The sequence below is a fragment of the Eptatretus burgeri genome, chromosome 7 (assembly GCF_056783735.1).
Source record: "Eptatretus burgeri isolate ZD-2024b chromosome 7, Ebu_testis_v1, whole genome shotgun sequence".
In the NCBI taxonomy this organism is placed as follows: domain Eukaryota; kingdom Metazoa; phylum Chordata; class Myxini; order Myxiniformes; family Myxinidae; genus Eptatretus; species Eptatretus burgeri.
The window spans coordinates 69,206,560-69,234,004 of NC_140967.1; the positions used below are offsets into that span (position 1 = coordinate 69,206,560).

Here is a 27,445-nt window from a genome sequence, read left to right on the forward strand (position 1 = left end):
GTTACATATTGAGATAAAATTGAGCAACAAAAAACTGAGAAAAGAGAGAATGTTATGTGAGAGTAAAAGGGGCAGAGGAGTGTGAGGGAGATTGGAGGAAGGACGGGAGGAATCGTGAGGGGGTGGAGTGGTAAATAGTTGTGTTATAAACAGATTGGTCCAGACCTGAAGACAATTTATTTTTTGAGAAAAAAATGCTTCCAGAGTCACTGGACCATTAATTAAAAGCATATAATTTGGTATAATTTGAACCATGGTTCCTCCACCACAATGTTGTAGGACAATTGGTTGAAAAAGTGTGACGACAACCAGTCCATTGATTGTACAGAGGAGAGGTTGTAATTGAAATCATTGTAGTTCTGTGTTCTCCAAATCTCAAATAATAACCAAAACACACACTGTGTCAATCGGGAACACTCATAATCTCTCATCTCCACTAATAAAAGGGTGTGTGTGTGTGTGTGTGTGTGTGTGTGTGTGTGTGTGTGTGTGTGTGTGTGTGTGTGTGTGTGTGTGTGTGTGTCAGTGTATCTCCTTCATAACACCAAAACCATAAAACTGAGCAGCCTGAAACTTTGCATGGATACTAAGAAAACTACAAGGAAGTGCAAGAGTGAAAATTGGATTTTTGCGTTAATTAAAACACCCCTTTTGAAGATAATTAATGGCCTTATTAAATTATATCCTTCATCAGGCGATCCTCGGCCACCTCGCTGTCTGGGGTCTTAAGGCATTTCCTGGGTAACCCCGCTGGGGTCTGAAGCCACCATGTTTTTTGGCCTGCTCAACCATGCTTTGACTTCGAACAGGCCACAGCGATTTCTTTACCATAATTTTTTTTCCACTTTCCTCACTCATATTATCGAATGCCTGTTCATCATAGCTACAAATCTCTGGGTATATTGCAGTGCTTATAAACGCCTGGAGATGCCAGTGTTCGTGGTTTTATTTAATTTGCGAATATGAATAACCGAGAGAATCCCTTAAACTGACCAGAATTACAAAATGTAAGCTCCAAATTTGAAAGTATCAGTCGTTCTGACTCCGTAAAAAGTGTTAATGTGTCTATTTCGGGCATTGCATGGGCGTTTCTGGGTGCATAATTGGATCGACAGCAATTGGTAATCGCTTGCCAAGCCAGGCTTTCCGTTGGAATGCTTGCTTGAGTGCTTAAGCCACTTACTGAGCTGTACAGTGCAGTTCGTGTCCTGATCGGGATGTACAGTCGACAAATACTCCAAGGTAGAGGTATGTATACAGCACACACGGATGTGGTACATATGGGTAGATTTGGATCTGTATGGACTCTCCGTGGGTATGTGGACATACCATGCCTGTTACCGGTGCCGTGCTGGCAAAGTTTCATCCTGTATCTCATGGAGGTTCTATCAGGTTTACGTTTGGCCTCGCACCTGTTTCTAAAGCATTTGGTTATCGGGTGTGCTTTACAAAGGTTATTTGGTTTCTCTTTGTGAGTTTCAAAGCAAAATATATTTGATAACGCCCGATTTCTGAGCCGTTTGCCGTATTAACGTGTTTTCTAAATTACCGAGCCAAATTTTTTTCCACCCATCTCATGCAGCTGTTTATAAAGAATAATGTTTGTGAACACATCCTTGAAACGTTTAGATAAATGCAACGTTGTTTTTCGGTGAAAGCTACTCAAGGTTTCTGGGTTGTATACAGTACGTACTGTAGTCGGTAATCACACTGACTCCAACCTACCGATTCCCGAAAAATTGCCGATATTATCGAAGCGTGTGTGTGTGTGTGTGTGTGTGTGTGTGTGTGTGTGTGTGTGTGTGTGTGTGTGTGTGTGTGTGTGTGTGTGTGTGTGTGTGTGTGGTGTATGTTGTTCACAAAGCATAACATATTCCCTCTGATTACTCCCCATATATATATATATATATATATATATATATATCTCTCTCTCTCTCTCTCTCTCTCTCTCTCTCTCTCTCTCTCTCTCTCTCTCTCTCTCTCTCTCTCTCTCTCTCTCTCTCTCTCTCTGGACAGTGGTTATTTCCGGGCAGGGTTTGTCTCCAGACATGTCCAGATGGGAGTTTATCTCCGGACATGTTTGGATGGAAGTTTGTCTCCGGACATGTCTGGGCGGTCTTGTTGTCTGGATGGGAGTTTATCTCCGGACGTGTCGAAACGGTGTTTGTCTCTGGACAGCTTGGCTCCAGACGCGTCCGGGCGGTGTTTGTCTCTGGACTGTGTTGATCTCTGGACATGTACAAGCTGTGTTTGTCTCTGGGTGGTATTTATAGTATGTCTGGTAGAAAATGGATTTCAGACATTTTGTTTCCATCTTCAGTGTTATTCTATGCAGAATAATTTTGATGAGACAGTATGAATCATAATTGATGCTCCATGACACGTCTGCCTTCCCTTCCTCTCATTGCCTTCTCTTTCCCCTCCTTCCTCACTCTCCATCCTCTTCATTTTTCCTCCCTCCTCACTCTCCCTCCCTCTTCACTCTCTCTCCCTCCTCACTCTCCCTCCCTCCTTACTCTCCCTCCCTCCTTACTCTCCCACCCTCCTCATTCTCCCTCCCTCCTCAATCTCCCTCACACCTCACACTCCCTCCCTCCTCTCTCTTTCCCCCTCCCTCCTCTCTCTCTCCCCCTCCCTCCCCTCGCTCTTTCCCTCTCGCTCCTTTCTCTTTTACCATCCCTCGTCTCTCTTTCCCCCTCTATCGCTTCACTCTTCCCCCCTCACCCCTCTATATCACCCCCCTCTCCCCCCCAATCTCAGTGTTCCCATTAGTGCAGCAATGGGTGGTATTCGCTTGTTCATTAATAACTAGTGGATAACCCAGTTCGACCAGACTGTTGGAGGGAAATTAGTTCCTAATAGAGTGGAATATGTAGGTATTTTGCTGGGAATGTCCTTTGACAGCATAATGGCAGGTAGCTGCAGAAATTCCATGTAATTTAATATGTGACTTGAAGTCCTCACCCCCCTCTCCCCCCCTGCCTTCCAGCCCTAAATCCTCAACCACAAGTTTTCAAGCCCCCTCTCCACATCAAGTCCTTGAACCCCCTCTCCCTCTTGAAAACTTGTGTCCAAGCTCTCTGTCCTTTCTCTGCCTGTCCACCCCAACTCTGTCTCCTCCTCTCCCTTTCTTATTCAAATCCTCCACTCCCCCCCCTCCCCACCTCCCAAACCCAAGTCCCCTCCAAACCCCAAGTCTTCAACACCTCACCCCCACCACAGCTCCCCTCTTTAGTCTTCAAGTCCTCAATCCCCAAAGCCTCTTCCTCTTCTAAATTTATGATTGCTTTCCTTTTGTTCGCTTCCCTGTGTGACTATTTATTGTTCATTAAATATACCTGGGCTGAGGGTGAATCCTAGCATCGTGGTTGCTTCATTCGGTGATGGAGAGGGACCCGTTGAGGGATCATTTGGCTGCAGATTTTCGCACTGTATACAAGATCATGTCATGGTCTCAGGCTCGCTTGGCCAAATTGATTTGAGACATGTGGTACCTAATTGGCATAGCGCTGGACAGAATCGGTACCTTCACGCTGCACGCTATCCTGGCTTTTATACATGCGAAAATGGTTGACTGCTACGTGCATTGAGGATTTGAACTTAGCAATGGTTAACTGTATGTATGTATGTATATATGTATGTATGTATATATATATATATATATAATGTGTGTATATATATATGTGTGTGTATATATATATGTGTGTATATATATATATTGTTGTGGTTACCAAATTCGCAAACCACCATTCAGGTCCCTTAGGTGAGATATCTCGGTAAGTACATGTGTAGTTAGGCCCAAACCCGTTGTCTAGTGGGAATACATGTCATTTATGCGTGCTGCGACTCTTCAGGATAGTCGTTTTTCTTTTGCTATCTTTATTTTGGACCAACCGCCATGATTACCACCACAACCACAACATCAACCACCCACCGCGGCGCCGCTTCACGTCACACCTCGCAACCGTCGCATCGCCACCGTTCTTGCGCCGCTTGTGGGTACCGGTGTTGGACTCGTGCAGGGCGCGCGCCGAACAGCGTGTACAAAACCACGGATTTTCCACTTCAAAAACGGATCAAAAACGACACACGCCCACTTTTGTTCCGTCCAATCGGTGAGCGAGGGGCGATTTGGCCCCGCCTCCAGGGCGTTGGAGGGCGATCGATATATGCAAATTTATGGATCAAAAAGCATTCACGCCCACTTTTTCTCGGGCCAATGGGGAGCGAGGTGAAAGGTCGAAGGGAGGGGGTCAAAGATGAGAGAGCGAAGCCACGGGGCTTATAAAAGCGACCGCGTTCGTCAGTCAAGGAATAAGAGTTAAGACTTCGCGGGCGGTGGAGTTGGGAAGAAGAAGCCAGAAGGAGTTGGTCGTCGTCGTGTGCGTTGGAGTCGGAGCAAAAGGGGACGGAGCTGTGGAGAGGCGGCGAGGGCAGACGAGGGGGTGCTCGCGTCGTGCAGGGAGCTGCACACCAGGGAGGCCGACGGGGCGACCTGGCCGAGGTGGAGACGCTCGTCGCGGGACTCGAGGCAGAGTGGAAATCCTCTATACCCCGAGCATCAGCAACCCCCTCCTGTTTCCCCCCCCCGCGCTGAGATAGTGCGACCAAGGGGGCCCCTTTCCCACCCCCTACCAGACACTGCCCGCGAGGCCCACGGAGTTGAGGCACCATCGCCGCTCCGCGTCTCATCACCAGACGGGTAGGCCCGACCCGGTCTCGGCCTCAGGCCCGCCTCATCTTTGAGGGTTCTCTTTTCTTTTCCTTGGTTTTGGGTATGTGTTGTCGGCGCCGTCTGTGAAGTAAAATTGTATAAGTGTTGCCGTGTGCTCGCGTAATCGGTATTAGATCTGCATTGTCGCATTTGCTTTTTGTGTAAATTGCATTGTGTTTTTCTTTTCTATGTGCTTTTGGTGGAATTGAATATGTGTGCTTTCCGTTCATCGCGAATAAATGTGCTTTGTGTTGAACTGTTTCCCGCTTCGCTTCGTCGTTTTTCATTGAATCCTCATCTTGCTTCACGTAAAGGGTTGGTAGTGGGCTGAATACGCCCGATAATTAATCGAACCGTCGAGGTCGACGAATAACACCGCTCGGTTATCCCGATAGTACGGAACGGGTCGCTTAAGTGGCCCGTGTCCGAAGTCGACCTGCGGCGAGGTGCGACCGCCCGGTCTACCCTCCGTGTGGGTACTTAGGTAGGTCGAATTTGGCGAGCAACCCTATCCCACGCGGGGGCTGATTGGCTCGATCGCGGTGAGACCGAAAGGTCCACCCGTGACTGGTTCCCGGCGTTAGTCCGAGAGGGTCACGACTGGATTGTCCGTCCGGTGGGCGACGTGCCGCGATTCGAGTTACGTGGCCGTCAGCACGCCGGCGGGTGCGAATCCGCAACACTGGTGTCAGGTCGTGCGATACAAATTCATCGCCCTCCTCGCGGCACTGGTATCGGAGAACAGGAAAACGGGCTCTCCTGTCTCCAATTAAATTCACGGGAATCGGTCCAGGGGTGAGAGAAGCGACCCCCGATTCCCTCCAAATTACGAGCGATTCAAATTAACCCTTCACGAGAAGCAAGATGGCGTCTCAAGGCGAGCGGGAGCCGGGGGTATTAGAAATGGATGTAGAATGCGTAGGATCCATGGCCCAGGATGGAATGCCCGTGCAGGAACATGAACTCGTCCAACTGAACCCAGAGCCCGAAATAGGTGCGGCAGCAGCCGCGGTGTATGACACCTTCCCCCCCCCCCTCTCCACCAAAACCCTTCCCCAACCCTTGCCGAAACGGCTCAGCTGAGTGCATCCGACATGGCCCAGTTATGCGCCATGCTGGCGGCAATGACAGAAAAGATGGATACAAATACAAATGAAATGAAAAACGAAATGAAAGGCATGAACGAAAAGATGGATGCGTATACACAAAAGATGGATGCGTATACACAAAAGATGGATGCGAATACACAAAAAATGGAAACAAATATGAAGGAAGAAACTAAAAAGCTACGGGGTGAGACGCAGAACATGGGCCGATGCCTGCAGGCGGGCATGAAGGCCGTGACCAGGGAGCTGGGAATGGCGACTCCACGTGTGGGAACAAACGAGCTGGAAGGGGGTGCAACGGCTGACAGGCCCGCGGTGGAGGCGGGTAAAAAAATAATTCAGGGGGCGTGTTGGGCGAGGGTCGTGACAGAGGAATCGACGGTGACCAAGAGGGAAAAATTAAATGGGGAGACCAAAACGTGTGAGACGAGACACGAGGTGACGACAACAGAAACTTATAAATGTATAGAGACGCGGGAGACAGAAAAAATAGAGACAGCACGATGAAGACGGGGTAAGTGACGCACACACACACACGGAGGTAGTGGAGGATAATGGGGGTGAGCTGGCGGACTGGGTGGAGACCCAGTGCGAGCACCTGGATGGCCTCCTCCAGGAACGAGGGGAGGGAGTATGCCCCCTTGAGGCGAGTCACGACCAGGTGAGTTCGGTCGTGTTTTGCGAGGTTGAGAGGACGGGTGCTGTGGACGGGTGCACGGAGAGCTTGGGGGGTATAGAGGCCCCGGAGACCCTTGTGGGGACACGAATCCCCAGTGTGGTTGTCCCTGTGTGTGTGGTGCAAGGTGTGAGTGCGTCCCCGTGTGTGGAAGCGACCCCGTGTGTGAGTGGTGTGGTGGCGATGGTGCCGGAGTACGTGCTTCCCAGCACGCCGTGTGTGGATGAGGCACCGCGGGTGAGTGCCCCCGCGTGTGTGGGTGAGGCACCGTGTGTGGAAGAGGCCGTGGGTGTGAGTGAAACGGCCTGTATGAGTGAGGCACCGCGGGTGAGTGCCCCCGCGTGTGTGGGTGAGGCACCGTGTGTGAGTGAGGCACGGAGTATGGATGAGGCACCGCGGGTTAGTGCCCCCGCGTGTGTGGGTGAGGCACCGTGTGTGGAAGAGACCGCGTGTTTGAGTGTCGCCGTGTGTATGAGTGAGGTACCGCGGGTGAGTGCCCCCGCGTGTGTGAGTGAGGCACGGAGTGTGGATGAGGCACCGCGGGTGAGTGCCCCCGCGTGTGTAAGTAGTATGGTTTGTGTGAGTAGTGAGGCACGCGTGGGTGAACGGCCGTGTGCAAGGTCGCTGTGTGCAAGGGAGACCGTGTGTGTGAGAGAGCGGTATGAGAGGGAGATGTCGGTTGGCATGCGGGAGCACGCAGCCGCGTCTCCCGGTGTGAATGTGATGGAGTGGACTGTGTGCGTCGTAACACGCAGGTATGCGTGTGTGGAATGGAGGCGACGACGGCGACATGGGAGGAACGAAAGCCGAGTTGCGGCTGTAGTTGTTTCGCGGACCGTGCCGGGTTCACCCAGCAGTGAGCACGCGGTTCGTGCTGTGCAACGCACGAGACCGCCACGTGCTCGCTTGCGAGAGTGAAGTCCCGGTCCGGAAACGCCAGCGGTGGATTTGCCGATCCCGCGGACGGACAAAGTTTAGGCAGGACTACGGATTTGGACCGGACGGGTTCTCCACGCGATCGTGTGTGTTAAGCTCCAACGGGAAAAGCACATGTATTCGCGTGGGGAACCCCTCGAGACGTGGGGCTTGTGTTTTTTTTTTATGCGCACGGTGACGTCATGGCTGCACGTGTGGTTGGAATCCGGCAGGAGGGGTATCCCGGCCGGATGGTACCGTCCAAGGAGGGACGAGGTACACGTGCAGCTGCATGACGTCACGGGCAGGTGCAAAGTGCGCGAGTTGCCGCGCTGGTGCTGCGCATGAAGGACAAAAAAAAACAACAAAAAAAAAGCAAGCCTCACTTTCGGGTGCACAGGATTCCTGGGCAAGGGGTGGAAGACCCCCTTGACCTGGGCACAGGATGGAAACTAGTTAGGGGGAAGGGTTAGCTTAGTTAGACCGACTTCATGGGGCAGGGGTAAGTCCTCATGGAGTCCGTGGAATGGATTAGGTAGAGGGATTTAGTGAGCTTTAGGTTGGGTAATAAAATGGGAAATGATTTTTGAGATTTTGGAGACAGTGACAGACTTGTGGATGTGTAGTGGGGACGTAGCTTAGCTACGTAGTGTTAAATGGAACGTGCTACTAGTTTAAGGGATGACGTGGGAGCACGAGTTAGTTAGGGGATATAGATAGAAGGATGGCAGAGTTCAGTGGTGTGTGTGTGTTGAAGAGTTGGTGAGTGAAGTGGAAGCATGTGCTTGGTGAGTGAGTGAGGCCAGCGGGTCTGTGTGTATGGAGTGAATGGGGAATGCATGGTGCGATGAGTGATTGGGGGGAGGAGTGACTCCCGCCCAAGGGACCCCGGGGTCAGTGTAGATTGAGTTAGTTGGGTTAGTCAAATTGAAAAATGGAGGTCGTTTTGTTGTTGGTGGGAAAGTAGGCTCGAGACCCATTTGGAGGGGTGCAGGAGCCCTGTTGACGGGCTTGGGAGCGTGGCTGCGAAAGGTGAGTATCGCTGAGTGGGTACCCCGGGCACCAGGCTAGTCGGCCGCGGTAGGCCATGGGCCCATGGGGGGCCGGGATAGAGTAGTGGGCACGGGTGCGCCTGCTTGGTGCGGGGGCCCGGGGCGCCATCAGCCGCGTGGGCAGTGTTGTGGGCACGGGTGACCCTCGGAAAGGGGCCCGGGAGGCCGGCCTGCCACGTGTGCGTTTCAGGGGAGGTGCCATGGGGGGCACTCCCTGGTGTTAGGGAGCTGGTAGGCTCGGAGGCAGTGTAGTGCCCGGGGGTGCCATAGCGGGAGATTCGGCAGAGGGTCGTGCCTGCCAAAGGGAGCCACGTGTCCCAGCCAGGAGACCGTGTGAGGGCACGGAGAGAAAATTGGGGGGCGAGGCCCGAAATTGTGAGGACACCAACACAGGCGACGGGAATCTGGGTTGTTAGAACCAATAGTTTAAGCGAGAGGCGCTTGTTGAAAGCCCCGGGGTAGTTTAACAGTTAAATGGTTAGGGTAGATTAGGAGATGTACCCCTCCGCACCATCCATCCCCTCGCTCTCGTTGTGGGCCGTTGGACCCACTTTGGTTATAGATCGCCGAACTCTGGGGAGGCCATTCTGAGGCTTGAGTTGGGCCTCGACACAGGACGTTAGCTCTCCCTTATTCCCCTCCGGGAAGGGAACGTAGGGGTTGGGAGTAGGCTAGGTGACAGAATAGGTTAGCCGAACAAGGACGATAAAGGGGGTTAGGGGACGATTTATAGTGGGGAAGTAAAAATAAAAACAACAAAAAATTAAGTTGGGGCTAAATTGGGGTTTGACAAATTAAGGGAGTGGGTATGTACAGTGACAGGCAAAGGCGATAGGTGGGAGGGAGACAGGTAGGTAGGTCCGAGCCCGCCTTCCGAGTGGCCAGCACCACCGCACCCCCTCCACCAACCTCCACTGAACGGCAAAGGCTGGCCAGCTTCATCGGCTGGCTGTTTTTCTTCAAGGCCTGTGCCGGCCAACTTCATCGGCAGCTGTTGTTTTGCTGCGAGGCCTGTGCCGGCTGGATCGTCTGCAGCTGCTGTGCTGCAAGGCCTGTGCCGGCCCACTTCATCTGCCGGCTGGCTGTTTTTTCTTCAAGGTCTGTGCCGGCCAGTTCATCTGCCGGCTGTGTTTGCCTGCAACGGCCTTCTTCTGCGGGCTGAGTTTGCCTGCTACCTTTGCCATGCCATGCCCAACTGCCCACGTTCACCAGCCCCGTTCAATTTTGCTTTGCCCCCCCTGTTCATTTCCATGTGCGCCAGGATCCGCAAGGCAACAGTTTGCAAGCTGCGAGAACTGCCCTGTTGGCAGCTACAACACGGGCCTGCAGTGGCGGCCCGTGCACCGTGTTTGTGTCCATCCATCCATTCGTTGTGTTCATTGCGTGTGCCACTTGAGCTGGCACGGAGACTGCGTTGTGCAGCCCATGCACCGTTGTGGTTCACTGCGTTCAGTTCAAAAGGGAAGGCCTTGGACTGCATGTGAGCAGCCAGCCACGTGCCCTGTCACCTGCATTGTTTTGAGCCAGAGACTGCATGCGGGCAGCCTGGCTCCCTGTTAACTGCTTTTCTTTTGCAGAGTTCATTGATCCTGGGCCATGGTTTAGTGTAAAATTTGTAAGTTAAGGTAAGATATACTGTAAATATGAGTGCGCCCCCGGCATGTTTGTCTTAGCGCCGGCAATTTTATTTAAGTCGTCCGTGTGAGTGAGTTTGTTTAGGTAGTTACGCAGCCCTCAGGTTATTTATTTTGGGGACACGAATACCATGAATGTCGCACTCAGGGATCCGTAGGTAAAATGTACTAGGGGAAAACTACACATGATGGCACACGAGAATTTGACGACTCGGGACGAGTCTGTAAAAAGGGGAGGGGGTAGTGTTGTGGTTACCAAATTCGCAAACCACCATTCAGGTCCCTTAGGTGAGATATCTCGGTAAGTACATGTGTAGTTAGGCCCAAACCCGTTGTCTAGTGGGAATACATGTCATTTATGCGTGCTGCGACTCTTCAGGATAGTCGTTTTTCTTTTGCTATCTTTATTTTGGACCAACCGCCATGATTACCACCACAACCACAACATCAACCACCCACCGCGGCGCCGCTTCACGTCACACCTCGCAACCGTCGCATCGCCACCGTTCTTGCGCCGCTTGTGGGTACCGGTGTTGGACTCGTGCAGGGCGCGCGCCGAACAGCGTGTACAAAACCACGGATTTTCCACTTCAAAAACGGATCAAAAACGACACACGCCCACTTTTGTTCCGTCCAATCGGTGAGCGAGGGGCGATTTGGCCCCGCCTCCAGGGCGTTGGAGGGCGATCGATATATGCAAATTTATGGATCAAAAAGCATTCACGCCCACTTTTTCTCGGGCCAATGGGGAGCGAGGTGAAAGGTTGAAGGGAGGGGGTCAAAGATGAGAGAGCGAAGCCACGGGCTTATAAAAGCGACCGCGTTCGTCAGTCAAGGAATAAGAGTTAAGACTTCGCGGGCGGTGGAGTTGGGAAGAAGAAGCCAGAAGGAGTTGGTCGTCGTCGTGTGCGTTGGAGTCGGAGCAAAAGGGGACGGAGCTGTGGAGAGGCGGCGAGGGCAGACGAGGGGGTGCTCGCGTCGTGCAGGGAGCTGCACACCAGGGAGGCCGACGGCGCGACCTGGCCGAGGTGGAGACGCTCGTCGCGGGACTCGAGGCAGAGTGGAAATCCTCTATACCCCGAGCATCAGCAACCCCCTCCTGTTCCCCCCCCCCCGCGCTGAGATAGTGCGACCAAGGGGGCCCCTTTCCCACCCCCTACCAGACACTGCCCGCGAGGCCCGCGGAGTTGAGGCACCATCGCCGCTCCGCGTCTCATCACCAGACGGGTAGGCCCGACCCGGTCTCGGCCTCAGGCCCGCCTCATCTTTGAGGGTTCTCTTTTCTTTTCCTTGGTTTTGGGTATGTGTTGTCGGCGCCGTCTGTGAAGTAAAATTGTATAAGTGTTGCCGTGTGCTCGCGTAATCGGTATTAGATCTGCATTGTCGCATTTGCTTTTTGTGTAAATTGCATTGTGTTTTTCTTTTCTATGTGCTTTTGGTGGAATTGAATATGTGTGCTTTCCGTTCATCGCGAATAAATGTGCTTTGTGTTGAACTGTTTCCCGCTTCGCTTCGTCGTTTCTTTCATTGAATCCTCATCTTGCTTCACGTAAAGGGTTGGTAGTGGGCTGAATACGCCCGATAATTAATCGAACCGTCGAGGTCGACGAATAACACCGCTCGGTTATCCCGATAGTACGGAACGCGTCGCTTAAGTGGCCCGTGTCCGAAGTCGACCTGCGGCGAGGTGCGACCGCCCGGTCTACCCTCCGTGTGGGTACTTAGGTAGGTCGAATTTGGCGAGCAACGCTATCCCACGCGGTGGCTGATTGGCTCGATCGCGGTGAGACCGAAAGGTCCACCCGTGACTGGTTCCCGGCGTTAGTCTGAGAGGGTCACGACTGGATTGTCCGTCCGGTGGGCGACGTGCCGCGATTCGAGTTACGTGGCCGTCAGCACGCCGGCGGGTGCGAATCCGTAACAATATATATATATATATATATATATATATATATATATATATATATATATATATGTATATGTATATATATATATGTATATATATATATATATATATATATATATATATGTATATATATATATATATATATATATATATATATATATATATATATATATATATATATATGTATATATGTATATATATATATATATATATATGTATATATCTATGTATATATATATGTATATATCTATGTATATATATATATGTATATATATGTATATATATATATATATATATATATATATATATATATATATGTATATATATATATATATATATATATATATATATATATATATATATATATATATATATATATATATATATATATATATATATATATATATATATATATATATATATATATATATATATGAAGACCCACCCACATCTCTCACCTTTGAATGAAAAGAATAGCCAATCAGCTCTCACCGAATCGACTACACCCAGGTGGCTGGGATTATATAAATGAATGACCACTCCCACACCCCTCTAGCCAAAGTAGCTGCATAAAGCAACCCAAAAAGTCTTACACAAGGTAAGTGCTAACGTGAGAGAGATGACAGGTTAGAGATGTGGGTGGGTCTTTCCTTATTTATATATTGACTGATGTTGACATTTACACGTGGTACATGCTTGGGAGCCTCATTGGTATGCATTGCTGTCGACGGTATTGCTGATGATTTGCCAATAAGCGATGAAACCGGTCTGGTAGCTGAGGGGGTGTATAGCATTGGGATTGTCATTTGTGTACTATATGTGAATGTCTTTATAGTTGTTGAGGAACTCTGGGAAGGGTTCGAAACAGCGTTAGCACTTACCTTGTGTAAGTATTCTTGGGTTGCTTTATGCAGCTACTTTGACTGGAGGAGTGTGGGAGGGGTCAATCATTTTTATAATCCCAGCCACCTGGGTGTAGTCGATTCGGTGAGAGCTGATTGGCTATTCCCTCCACTCACAGGTGAGAGATGTGGGTGGGTCTTTCTAAATACATATATACATACACACACACACTTATATATTTCACTGTTGGCCACATATCACACTTTGGCAGATACATGCAGAGATAGACAGACAGAGCTGGTTATTCGAATACTTTGCTAACACACTCTTGGGGTGAGGTATAAATCGATTATTCGCCCGAAGATCTGTCGTCATATTATTAGCCCTCCGATCCGATAGAAAGGTCCCCCCCAGGTTTTGCAGGGGGCCACCCACATCCCAAGCGGAGGCTTTGTTCACAGGCAGGGTGAATCATCAATGTGTCGTTTCTATTCGTTAAACTGGGTGTCCTGTCTTCCGATATTAGTTAATGGATGTTAAGACCCCCACAGTGTCCTTCACCAAGAGTGGATGAGTTATCGCCGGCACCATGACTAAATTACAAATTCCTGCCTGAACTACTTTTGGGAAGTCAATGACAAACCACCCAATATATATATATATATATATATATATATATATATATATATATATATATATATATATATATATATATATATATATATATATATATATATATATATATATATATATATGTAATTACATGATGCACAATATAACGATGCTTTACGTACAATTATTCTGGTTGAATATGTGAGTTTCTTGCGTCTCTCTGTACCATTACGTGAGGTTTGGTTGGCTCATTTACTCACTTCTCTTGGAGTTGCTGAAGTGTGGTTTCAAAGCTTCTCCGGCGCTTTTTAAAACTTCAGATTTAAAGACCCAGGAAGGGAAATATAAAAATAAAAAAAACAAACAAGAGTAATTTTATCGATAGATCGATAAATATACTGCGCTGCGTAAATGTTAACTTCATTCCAAAGTCCATAAAAACTTTATTACCTTTGATATAACAAAGTATGGGATCAGAGGAGATACTTCTTGGCACAGTGCATGTGGTGTAAAAGAGAAACAGCTTTTTTTAAAATAAAAAACACGATTTCCAGACACCGTATATTTCGCTGAAAGTTCATCTTTTACGCACATAGTTAATTATGGAGGAGATATATTTACAATTGTACATTATACACAATGACCATGTCCGTATATATGTTATAATAATGATCATTCATCGTTGTTTTCCACCCTCTCGAATTATTGGAATAAAAACACGTTTTATGAACACGACAGCCCCGTACAGCGACTGAATGCGGTTTCACGCGAGAATTCGTTCCATTCCATAAGACAGCCACGGCCGACAATGAGGTTTCGTTCTCCAGGTGTCCAGAGCAGGACAGTCGCTATCGGATGGAAGGCTAGAGCACCTCGCGTGGCCCGATAATGTACCGAAGGGCGTCGACCTCTCGCTTCTTGTCATCTGCGACTTGCTCACGGAGGAGAGGTTGAGGATGCTCTCGATGGTGAAAGAACTGCAAAAGCGATGCGTCCGTGTTCGAGCGGTCTCGACCAGGTCCTCGTGACTCTCGCGACGACGGTTCTTGAGGAGTCTCTTGCGGCGCCTCCGGAAGATTCCATCTGCGAACGTATACTCGCTATTGGGGTTCAATGTCCAGTAATTGTCTTTGCCCCACGGACGCGCGGGATCACGAAGGACTTTGATGAAGCACTCGTTCAGAGAGAGGTTGTGACGGACCGAGTTCCTCCAGCCTGTGTACGCACCTCGGAAGAAAGGAAACTTGTTTGCTAAATACGCGTTTATCTCGGCCAGCGTGAGTCGCCCAGCGGGTGATTCTCGGATAGCCATGGCAATGAGGGCGATGTACGAGTAGGGCGGTTTGGGACGTCGGCTGTAAGTCTTTCCTCTCTGAGGCACCACTTTTACCATAAGCTCCTCCGAGTGGACTCCCGCCTGAGGATCCAAGTCGCTTATTGCATTGCTTGTTTTGTTCTCTTGTAGCTCGTCCATCACCGCGGCAAAGGTGCGCAATATTTGGGCCGAGACGATGTCGATGCCCGTGTGCAGCGAATAGGTTTCTATGTTTATCCGTTGTCTCACTTGAGCAGTTGTCAGCGATGAGTATCAGGATCCAGATCGCTCGCTTTCCGTCTTCTCTCCGCCTCACCTGTGCAGCCTTTAATATGTGGAACGGTGTCCGGTGACGTCACTGCTTGGAGCCGCGTGCGAGCAAGGTGGAGGTGTACATGGAAAATGGGGAGGGAAGCCCCATACTCAGACATGACGATTAAGTCACATCCGGAGACATCAAAAAGCTTCAACAATCTGCTGACATTCTTTCCGTTTCATCTCGATACACCTGAGTGACTACCTGTTTACCTGAACCACCACAGATTTGCGATGTGGCTTCTTCAAACGAACTGCAAATGCAAGCAAACCATATACGTCTTGATATTAAGCTTATCTACACTGTACAAATAATTTTTTTTTAAATTCATGCAAAAGGCTGTAGGGATGATATGGAAAGATGTATGTAAACAAGTTATGGAATCACAATAAATGATCATGTGAAACTATCTCTACATCTTTCTTTGATTAATGGTTGTTTCCTGTCCACTCCTACATCCATCCATTTGCAATGATAGTGTATGTTCATTGTTTGCATGTATGAATTTAAACAGTTAACACACACACACACACACACACACACACACACACACACACACACACACACACACACACACACACACACACACACACACACACACACACACACACACACACACACACACACACACGCACACACGCACACACGCACACACGCACACACGCACACACGCACACACACACACACACCTAACCAAATCGAGAGAGATGCATCGTGAATGTCATTTGCAGGCAAAGCCATAATGCAAAGAATGATGTCGGGCTGGTTTCACATGATAATTTCTTGTGACCATCCCTACTTTATTTACATACTTTTTGGCAAACACCAAAAGTAATGGGAAAGTGAGCAAATAAGCAAGGAGAACAATAAATAACGGTTTCTTTTGTTTCCTACCAGGTTGTCAGTCCACCTTTGAAGGGCCAACGTATCAATCATTGGGTCCCACCTGTCCTCTTGTTTATCATCTACACGGCATATCGTATTCTCTATTCCCCAAGTCGGACTTGGAAATGCCCATTGCGATGAAAATGTCACGATCACCTCTGGCTCTCAATAGGCTTCCCACGTTGAAGGTCAGTCATGCTTTGTTTTGTTTTTACCCCACCCGAGCCATCTTGATTGCACCTGTTTCAATAGGTGCTGCACACCTTCACAAAACACCTGTTCATGTTCTGCTCGTTGTGGAAAATATGCATGTTGGTTATAAACGAGAGTTCAAATCGAGTTTGGTTGTGCTTACCTACATATTTTTGTTATTGTAATATACAGTAATACCTTTGCGATGTTACGTTACTGCAACTGTATTACTGTAAAATTCCTTGCTGGGGTAGTGGTAAGAGGGTCCCTGTGTACCGGCAAGGTATTTTGCAGTGTGGAACACATTTACTGCAGGAAGATGGTGCCTAATTACCATACAGCTGCATGCGATACTACCTACAGTCCATTTGGTTGTTTTCGTGTCACAGATTGTTGAAATATAGCTTGTAATCAGTGTCACGTGACCAATAAATTAATTATGCACCCTGCAAGTGAGTGGGGATGATGAAAGATGAAAACATTTGGTTGGAAAATGCTATGTTTATGAGGGGAGTGCTGCATGGACTAAAGATTCATCCTGGATGATCTTGGATCTAAATCGATGGGTCGTCTACACCAGGGGTCTCCAACCTTTTTGGGCGGAGGGCCACAAAACCAAAGTGGTGAGGGGCGGAGGGCCGCACCCCAAAAAAGGACGCTAAATTCCGAAAAAAAATAAAATATATAATTAATATGCGGAAATTTAAACAAAAATTAGTGCTGAATATATTTTTCTTGCCAACGAATATGATAAATGGATAATCGTGTTAAAAACGCATGTGTCTAATATGAATCAAAATCATAATAAAAATTACAGAACGCTTTGATCATTGACCCTGACAAATTGGCAGTATCGCGGGCCGCATTGTAATGTAAACTTAATATGGCACCGCGGGCCGCATGAATCCGTCTAAGGGGCCGCATGTGGCCCGCGGGCCGCATGTTGGAGACCCCTGGTCTACATGTTGGGATATAGGGAAGTCTTGCCTTGTGTGCAGTGCCTTTGCACTATACAGACTGTCGATTCTACGGATGCAGTTTCTCTTGGCTCAGGTTACACTTCTGGACAGATTGCCACTCTGACTCAGGATACTTCACTAAAGGTGCACAAATTGGGAATTTTCTGTTCAGGGTGCCGGCGATAGCTCGCCTACTCTTCGCAAAGGACACCATGGGATCGTTAATGTCCACCAACGAATTAATGCTGGCAGACGGGACTCCCGTTGAACGTCCATCCGAGGGACAGCGCACACATTGATGAATCGCCCTACCTGGAAGCCAGGTGTTGGCTTAACGGTGAAGGTGCCTGGCTTAAGATCGTCGGGTCTTGAGTTCGAGCCCCTGTCTCTACCCGTTGAAATAACACCAGGTGGGTTGACTCAGCCTGTCATCCTTCTGAGGTCGGCAAAATGAATGCCAGCTTAATGGTAACAAGGACACTGCTTCAGTAACACAGGCGTGCTTCCAGAAAATGATGCAACCAGCATCCACAGGCTGCATACGAAACAACAACCCCACCTGCGAAATTCCAGGATGACAGTTTATAGCTGGTTTGAGATTTGAACCCAGGATAGACAGCTTATAAGCGAGAGTGCTTTCAATTGCTGTTCCTACTCAAACCACATGTGATGCGTCGTTAGTCTTTACAGCTGCTTTCGTCGGAGATTCGGGTAATATAGAATCGTTTGGCGTTTCCCGCAGCATATGGCGTGCATCCAAGCGGACACCACTCAAACGACTTCACAACACCAATCCAGACGGAGAGTTTAGCAAGAGGCCATCGGGGGTTTACACGGTGAAGTTACAAAGGGGACTGTTTGCATGTGACATCGCCCTGAATGTGAAACACCAGGATGACAGTTTCTAGCTGGGTCGTGATTCCAACCCAGGAAAGACAGTTCAAAGGTGAGTGTGCAGTCTAACATATCTTGACAGCTTGCACATGGGATAGGTTTCTGAACAATAAGTCTATACGCTTCTCAAGACGAAAGCAATTGTTATGTTTTATCTGAATGACTAAATATAGGTAAAGACATATCCTCGTATAAAGGTGTATTCAAACTCTTGAGTAGCGGATTTAAACACATAAGTTTGGTCTGGAGGAAATATAAAGTTTCGAGAGCTGAGAGGCATGTTAATGGAAGTTAGTACATCGAAAGTTCGGACTAAGTAATTTTTCTGTGACCATGGATTGGTGGTATGGAATATGTACAGGTCGTGGACAAAAAAAAATGGAAACACCTGGGTAAATGAGGGAAACCAAGCAACGGCTTCCACACAGGTGTGGTGCATGTGTTAATGAAGAAAATATCATCCCAGCATGCTGAGGGTCATGTATAAAAATGCTGCACAGGCCTGGTTGCTTATAATTATGGCTTGCATGATTGCAAGAGGAGACACCACCCCAATGCCCCAATGCCACAATCGATAGAGCACGTGTGGTCGCCCACTGGTTTGATGAGCATGACACTGATGTCACCCGTATGTCATGACCTTCTCAGTCACCACATCTGAACCCATCGAGCATTTATGGGATATCCTGGAATGACGCCTGAGACAGCGTTTTCCACCTCCGTCAAACGGGTGTGAGTTGATTGACTTTCTCGTGGAAGAATGGTTCCGCCTCTCTCCTGCAGAATTCCAGATGCTGGTGGACTCTATGCCACGTCGCATACAGTTGTGGTGCTATACACTATTGTAGTACATACTATTAAGTGACTTTACATTGCTTTTTCAGCTCACCTGGACTTTAGGCCGATGAGCTTATGCGATCGAGCAGTGTCCATAGGTCAGTCAGTCAGTCAGTGAGAGTGTAAACACTTCAGTCATTATTGTTTGAACCAAACGCATGATTTTGATGAAACGTGGCCACAAGTTTCACATCTGCTGCCGAACAAAGGTGTATTGACCGCATCAAAATCTGTGCTCATAAGGGGGTCTATTGACCCCCCCAAAATAGGTACTTGCTCTCTTCTCCAGAACAACACACACAATTTTGATGAAGCTTGACCACAACCTTAATCACCCATGATGTACCTAAGTTTGTCCATGGCATTAAAAAAAAATCAGTGTCTCGGGGTGTCTGCAGGGGGTTTAAGTGACTGTTGCTCCTGGTGCATGTGAGCTTCAGGACTTGCAGTCCTATTTTATTTTTTTTCACTACCTGTATGTCTTAACACAACATAAGAATTTGGTAAGTTGCTGTCTGATGGCATTGTCTGCAGCAGTTTGGGAGGCGAGTTATTTCAGATTATGTCTGAGAACACCGCACTAGTCTGGGTTTGATTCCTTACAGAATATAATATCAGTGGCAACTGTCTAGATACGATGCTTTTTGTGTGCCAGGATTTTGCATCGTAAAGTATGTTGTCCTATCGGAGGGTATCTTAAGCCTGCTGTCCAGTCTGCAAACATGCCGTTGTAGATGCCAATGGCACCTTTCAAAAAGAATAGGCTTCAGTCATTGATGTTGACAGTTCCTTGTCATGCTTGACTGTCATGCTTGACTGTCATGCTTGACAGTTCCCAATACAAATTTCAAATTATTGCATTGCATGGACTTCCAATGCAAGGCAATGGAAGAACCAACCATCTTATCCCTCCTCCAGGAAACAACTGCAGTATCACCTTCTCTAAAAATTGAAGAATGGTATGTAATCAGATCAGAAATAATCTGATATCAACAAGTTGACAGAATACAACAAGTTCATGTGACGGCTTGTGATTTAGAACAAACATGCTTGTGCATGGTGAACACAAATACAAGTACAACTGGAGTAGCAGTTGGTAGAGCGCATACCTCTGCTCGGCTGAACAGTTTGCATTTTGTATCCCACTGATAGGCTTGATCTGCATCTGAACCTGAACCAAAATCTAATCGGCTTGTTCTTGTCACCTACCCAACTCATCCATCAAGTTTTGCCATAATCCGTACACAACTTTTAAAAATATCGTGCTGTACAGTATATTGTTTTTGGCTGCAGCTCTCAATTTTGAAGAATCACTTCGAAAATTATAGTATCCGGATCTGTATCAGGATCTTCACCAAAATCTAATCAATTCGTTCTTGTCACACACCCAACGTGTCCACCAAGTTCCTTTCGTCTGAATTTGTCCATAACCTTTTGAGATATCTTGCTCACAGACAGACAGACAGACAAACAATAAAACAGAACAAACAAACAAATAGACAGGGGGTGAAAACATAATCTCTCCCCACCTTCGGTGGTGGAGGAAATAAATTAAATTATAACGAAACCTGTCCACCTGTCCCTGTAGTCCACCTGTCCACCTGTCCCTGCGAAACCTGTCCAATGATCGCTAAACCTGAAAGTCCCTGTCGTGTCTATCTTGTTTACCCTATGTACCCCGCTCCATCCCTCTCCCTTCCACAGATCTCCTCGTGTGTCTGCTCCCCACTGTTTTTGCCTTCCCTCTCCTGCCCCTCTCGTCCCCTGCTCCCCCATGTACGTTCTGTGTGTTCGCTCTCTTACGAGCCTCGACAGTGTATACAAAAAAAATAAAAGTAAAAAAAACCTTTACACTACTCTTTTATGGAGACTTTTATATGCAAGCTGTGAAGATAATGAAAATATTCATGTCGAGATCGTTGAAGAAATGATAACATCTAATATAATCGGCTGATAATTGTTAATTTATTCCCTTAAATGTGAAAAAGGTAACTTGAACTTGGTGGTAAACATGGCTAAAAACTGATTTTATCATAATTCATGGGCAATGTGGAAGAAATGAAAAATAATAATGAGATTACATTTTTTTTTTCTGTAAGGATGGTTCCGACGTAGGGCACCGACTTCAAATTGTTTCGTCTGAGTTCAGTTCCCAACACGACGAATAAACTGTTGGATTGGAGCTTCGTGGGTAGGGCATCAATGAATGGTGCCATTCCTCAGACGGATATGGATCTTGAAATCCATCTGCTAGCATTGGGTTGAGGATGGTAAAGATCAGGCCTGGCCAACTGGTTTGTGTATGAGTTGGGGCAACAACACATGCTCCATGAGCCACCAACCCCAACTTGAATCGAGATGTAATAAAGAAGAAGGATAATGATACGATGTTTTGAGTGGAGCAGAAATTAAATACATTATGGATTATCATTGGGTATACATATATATCCACAAGTATATAGCAGGTGCAGGAAAAGGCAGCAGAGTCTACCAAATAAAGCCACAAGCCAAACATCGTTCCCATTGACTCAACTAGGACAAATAACATAGATACAATAGATTCAATGCAACTTCATTGGCACCAATTCACTGTGTCCCAGAGTCCACTCCCCTCTCTGAGGCCTTCGTACTAAGAGAAACATCCTTTGGTAAACAACGCGGTTTTGTTTTGTTTCTGCAGGCAGAAAGATCATTTTGTAGACAAGTCTACTATCACCAGGTGTCCACCCATGTTGATCAGACATTTACATATGTGATCCCATTTCTGGGAGAAGGATGGTGTGAGCTGGTCACCTGGCACGGCTTCAGGTGGCATGGCTTTGTCCATTGCCTCTTAATGTCCTTATCATACAAGTGATATGTGTACAAGTTCCTCCAAGATTAATGTGTGTATAAAATAAAATTAATTTTAAAAAAATTATATATATATATATATATATAATATATATAAATGGGAGATTCGGATGTACTTGTATAATTTGGGAATATTGAATAGTTTCACATTTGCCACAGTGTAAGATATGACAGAGAAACCACTGAAATTACTTCCCAGAAAACACCCCAGGCAGCGAGTTAACGAGAGGTCATTGTGTCATGACCCAGTGACGTGTACACGTAAAGACGTAAAGATCAACCTCCTCTACTTGTCTGCACAATCAACTCATATGCAGATGGAAAGGATTTAAGGCAACCAACAGGACTTGAACTTCAAAAAAGGCAAAGTTATTGTCCATAGTAAAACCTCGATCCTTTATCTCTTGTTGTATCCTATTTTAACCTTTTTTTTCTTCTCCCAAACGCACTTGTTATCCTTCATCTCAAAATTGAGGATGTTAGCCGGTGAAGATCCATATCATGAACCGGATACGAGAATTTTTTGAGCGATTCTTCAGCGTTGAGAGATAGGACCAAAAATGATATACAGCACGATATCTCGAAAAGTTATGTATGGATACGGACGAAACTTGGTGGATGGGTTCGGTATGTGACAAGAACAAGCTGATTAGTTTTTGGTTAAAGTACAGCTGTAGCTTGGTTAAACACAATGCTTGGTTAAAACGTAAAAAAGACAAACATTGGGGTCAGTAATCTTGGCAAATTTTGTTGGTTCATCCATTAAAAGTCTTTAAGTCAAATCTGCCAGCATTAAAGATCTCAGCATGCTTCAAGAAAAGAGTATGGATGCCATTGTGTGCCAGTACTTTGGTGACAGTCCAAATTATTACATTTTAAATGAGCTAAAATTGGAGAGGAAATGCTCACCACTTGTTGAAATGCCTGCTGAAAGGTTCATTTGCTCCTGTATTTATGGTGCCCAAATATAGTTATGATGAAGGGTCAGACAGTGATCCACTTGAACATGGGTGCTTTATTTTATTAACATGCCTTCTCCACATGGTTATTTATTTTCGTTGGACCATTGATCCTTATCCTAAGGAAATACAAGGGGTTTTTGGACATAGGACGAGGCCATTTGGCCCATCATATCTGTGCTTTACCAATACCACATTAATTAAATCTTTGAGTTTATTTAGGTAATTTTAATGGGTTGGGGGGCGGGGGGGGAGGAGGTTTAGGGAGGATGGGGAGGAAACAATGGTGCAGGAGGAGGGACATGACCATTGTGTTATTTTTATTTTTTGTGAGGTGGCATGTGGGAGGAGGGAGAGCGTAAGGTTGGAAGGGGAATGGAGACAGTTAAAGGGTGCGGAATGAACAAACACCGATAGCACATTCACATTGTGATGATACCCTCTCACAGGCATCACAATCACTCACTATAGAGCAATACAATTGACCATCCTTACCTGAGCTACTGTGTTGAAAATGTCTTAGGGGCTAAGGGGATTAATTAATGAGACAGATATTAAGTAATTAGAGAAGTTGTCTTGTAATTATGCCAATTAATGTTGTCAGGATCGTACCAGGAATTAACCTCTATGTAATGAATTGCTTCTCATGTGATGGCGCAAGATGCCTTCGGCTAGTGGCGGGGCTCGGTGTGTGATGTCACGACGCTTGGGAGACAACTCGTGATTGGACAAGAAGGACCACGTGCTCGGGCCAATGCAGCACTTGGCCCAATGTGGAGTCATGGCAACATCACGCCCCATAGCCTTTATAAGTGCAGTGCAATCGCGTCTTAGTTCAGTCTGGGCCAGTTGAAGAGTTATTTTTGCATATGGCAGCTTGGCTGCTGGGTTAACTTTCTTTTCTTGGAAGCACGGCTGTGCCGCTGATGCTATGCCCCTGATGCTGTGCTCCTGAAGATGTGCCCCTCCACCAGTACACTGGTCCTCATTTTGTCGACCTCGGAAGGATGACAGTCCGAGTCTGCCCCACCTGGTGTTAATTCAGCAGCCATCGGGGCTCAAACTCAGGACCGTAAGATCATAAGCCAGCCACCTCAACCACTACATCAATGCCAGGCTTATAGTTGGAGAGTGAGTGCAGTTGAGTTGGGTTTCTTCTGGCAGTTTATGAGGGTCGTGAGTCATTGTTTGCTCCACACCTGGAATTTGTCCTCAACCAGCATGCATCTTCACCGTGCCTCCAGCCCATACATCGACTTGCCAATTGTGTTATTACTTGGTGGAGCCTGGAGTGACCCTGTTTAGGGTGTGTGTGTGTGTGTGTGTGTGTGTGTGTGTGTGTGTGTGTGTGTGTGTGTGTGTGTGTTGGCGATGGGATAGACTCTGCCATGTCAAGGCATGGACTCTGCCTCCATGGCAGACCGTAGTCAGCCTACAGCACTTCAGGCTGAGGGAAGGCCTACCAATCCTACCTCTATTTCCCATCTTTTTTTCTTTTTCCTTTCATGGCTCGTTCCTCTCCTGTACATACGTGGTGTCTTAAGAGTTATATTAAGAAGGCATCAGGTGTATTTGTTTAGATAAATGCATCGCCAACCACTCTCTCTTCCCTGTAATTTGCTTTGGGTTCCTATCCACTTTTCTTCATTAATTACTATCAAATACAACCCTTCGCTTCACTGACGAGGATATTAAGGGGGGGGGGGTTGAGAGGGGGGAGAGGGGTGAGAGAGGGGAGGAGGGAGGATTCTGGCAGATCTGACATCGAGCTTCACATCCATCCAAGAGACGGCACATACATCATTGAATCACTCTGCCTGTGAAACACCGAGTTGACAGTTTATAGCTGGGTCGGGATTCATACCCAGACGAGACAGCTAAGAGTGAGCATGCATACCACTTGGCTTTCCTTCCATGATATGGCGATTCATGACTTCATAACAACTGAAAACATTTTTTACTCATTGTGATCATATAATTTATTTTGTCTTCCTACCTCCGATATCAAACTGCTCTGTCACCAATGAAGCTTGAAGAATGCACACCAAGTGGCTTCAACAAGTGGCATTCCATGAAACGGTTGAAGAAACTTTTAAAAACGAAAAGTTTCATTTTTATTTGTATTTATCTATGCCGAAGTGACGGGTCGTATAATGGAAGATCGTACAAAAATGGGAAACGTCATGCAAAATAAAATTTCACATTTTCAGTGAGCCAGCCACCGCCTGTTGCACTGCAGAACAACACGTGGCCAACGCAGGTGAGTCGCCCATGAACTTTGCTCAAGTCGATCGATACACAGTATACAGTGACAGTGCCAATATTGTGGAGTGCTCGCCAAGTGGCTTAAGCACTCGATGAAGCGCTAGCGTCTTCAAGCATTTCTACACATTGCAATGTATCCAGCAATTCATAGCTATGATGAGCTGCTAGATGATTCAAGTTTTTTTTTTTTTTAATCAGTAACATATGATGAAATGTGAGGAAAGTGAAAAAAAAACTTTATCATTAAGAAATCGTTGTGGCCTGTTCCATGACAAGGCATGGTTGAGCAGGCCAAAAAACATGGTGGCTTCAGACTCCATCAAGGTAACCCAGGAATCACTTTAAGACCCCATGGAGAGTGAGGTGGCTGAGGATGTGCCTGATAAAGGATATAATAAGGCCATTAATTATCTTCACAAGGGGTGTTTTAATTAACCCAAACAGCCAATTTTCACTCGTGCACTCTTTTGGAGTTCCCTTAGTATGCACGCTAACTTTCAGGCTGCAATGTTTTATGGTTTTGCAGTTATGGAGGACACACACACACACACACACACACACACACACACACACACACACACTAGAATAGAAAACCTGTATTTTTTATTCATTGTGGTTATTTTGGGATCTGGACATGCCTCCAGCTTGATAAATTATTTGGGGAGAAGAAGCATACCATATCTTTGGCGAGTAAATCAATTACGTAGTAAAGATAACCCTACCCTGCCCACCTAATGCTTGCTCAGGACCATTCTGCAGAGTTTATCTCCGGTGTGACTGGGTCTGCGTCCATCAGGGTCAGACTTCGATCACCTTACATGACTTGCTCATCCTTGATTTTTAGTGCAGCCTCAACGTATTCTATTTTGGCGGCCTTCTGTAGTGGAATTTGAGTCCTGGTGTCTTTAGTTGTTTTTACAATAATAGGATATTCTATCCAAGCAAAGGACTGTTCTGTGCAAAAAAGATGAAAACACATCAAAGATTAATTTTATGACAATCGAGTTCAGTTCCATAAACAGTAAATTAAAGTAATTGAAGACTAATTCAAGGCTCCAACTAACTGCAGGCTGTAAGCGTGTGGGAGGAAAAGTTATATCGACATATGACGTATGCACGGATGATTGAAAGTGGAGGGTGAAGGTAATTTATTGTCCAGAGCGATCCACAAAATTCTACAGATTATCTTATGGGGAAGCTCATGGAGGAGCTTAAACTCCTCCATAGCACCCAGGATTAGGACGTTAGGAGATATTTGTATACTTTTAATGAATTAAAGGAACATTTGAGTTTGTCTGCTGAATCGAGAATTAGAAACCAAAGTTCAAATCTCATCGGACAAAAGGAAATAATGGGAAAGTTGATAAAGCATATGAGATTTGAACCTGGGAACCCACCATCATGAGCGAAGAGGGAAGTTTAGAAAGCTTTCTGTACTTTTTCTTTGAATTCTACATAGTCCAAAGACACAATAGTCCATGACATTCCAGAAAAACTACAACGTTGGTGTTGTTTTTACAAAACAAAAAATAACTACAACAGCGCACAGTGGAGTGCATACCTCCGCCAGGCTTAACGGTTTACATTTTGTATCCCACTGATAGATTAGATATGGATCCGGACCTGAACCAAAATCGAATCAACTTGTTATTGTCACTTAACCAATTCATCCACCAAGTTTTGTCATAACCCGTCCACAACTTTTTGAGATATCTTGCAATATATTGGGCCCTATCACTCAATGGTGAAGAATGACTTAAAAAATTATATCAGAATCTGGATTTTCACCAATATCTGATCAATTCGTCCTCGTCACACACCCAACCTTTCCACCAAATTTCCTACAAATCCGTTCACAACTTTTTGAGATATTTTGTTCATAGACAGACAAACAGATGGGGTAAAAACCGAAGGTGGCAGAGGTAATTAAACAAAGTTGCACACACACCCTTCAAGCTATATTTACATCACACCCTTCAGCTCATCATGAAAAACAACGAGTTAATGATATATTCGAGCAAGGCGACACCATGCTCAACTCTCACGCAAATTGCACCATTGTGTGTCTGTAGCAACGAATAAACGAGAAAGGGAGATTAAACAAACAACACGTTAAAGATAAACTGAAAAACATATCTGGGAGGCCTTGCCAACATGATAACTGGATCACTTTGATTTATTTTCTTCCTCTTATCCATTACCTTCTTTTCAGCATGAACGGAGCATTGCATAGCTTGAACACGATCATTTTTCTTTAAACTGGAGAATTGATATTATTTTAGCATTCAAATTTTCCTTGAGATATGGTTGTGATTACTGCTAATTACCTTCGTCACCAAAGGTGGACGGAGGTTATGTTTTCACCCATGTTTGGCTGTCTTTGTTGGGTAGTCGATCCAGTCGAAAAAAAAATCTCAAAGAAATTTTTTTTTTGAGATTTTCTTTTTTCCTACTTTTATTATCAGTATTTAAAATGGCGATTTCAGTTAATACAGTGGCGATTTCGATCAAA

General features: G+C 46.4%; 1 long non-coding RNA gene across 2 annotated transcripts in view; it reads left to right on the forward strand.

Annotated features, from left to right (window-relative positions):
* Window positions 1-27,445, forward strand: part of LOC147023490 (uncharacterized) — a 153,521-nt gene that overhangs the window by 104,386 nt on the left and 21,690 nt on the right. Inside the window, exons 5-6 of one of the 2 annotated variants that reach the window (XR_015060214.1) lie at window positions 15,987-16,162; window positions 17,868-18,071. This is a non-coding gene — a long non-coding RNA (uncharacterized LOC147023490). The remainder of the gene's footprint in view (window positions 1-15,986; window positions 16,163-17,867; window positions 18,072-27,445) is intronic. The other variant, XR_015060213.1, reaches the window with a different exon arrangement.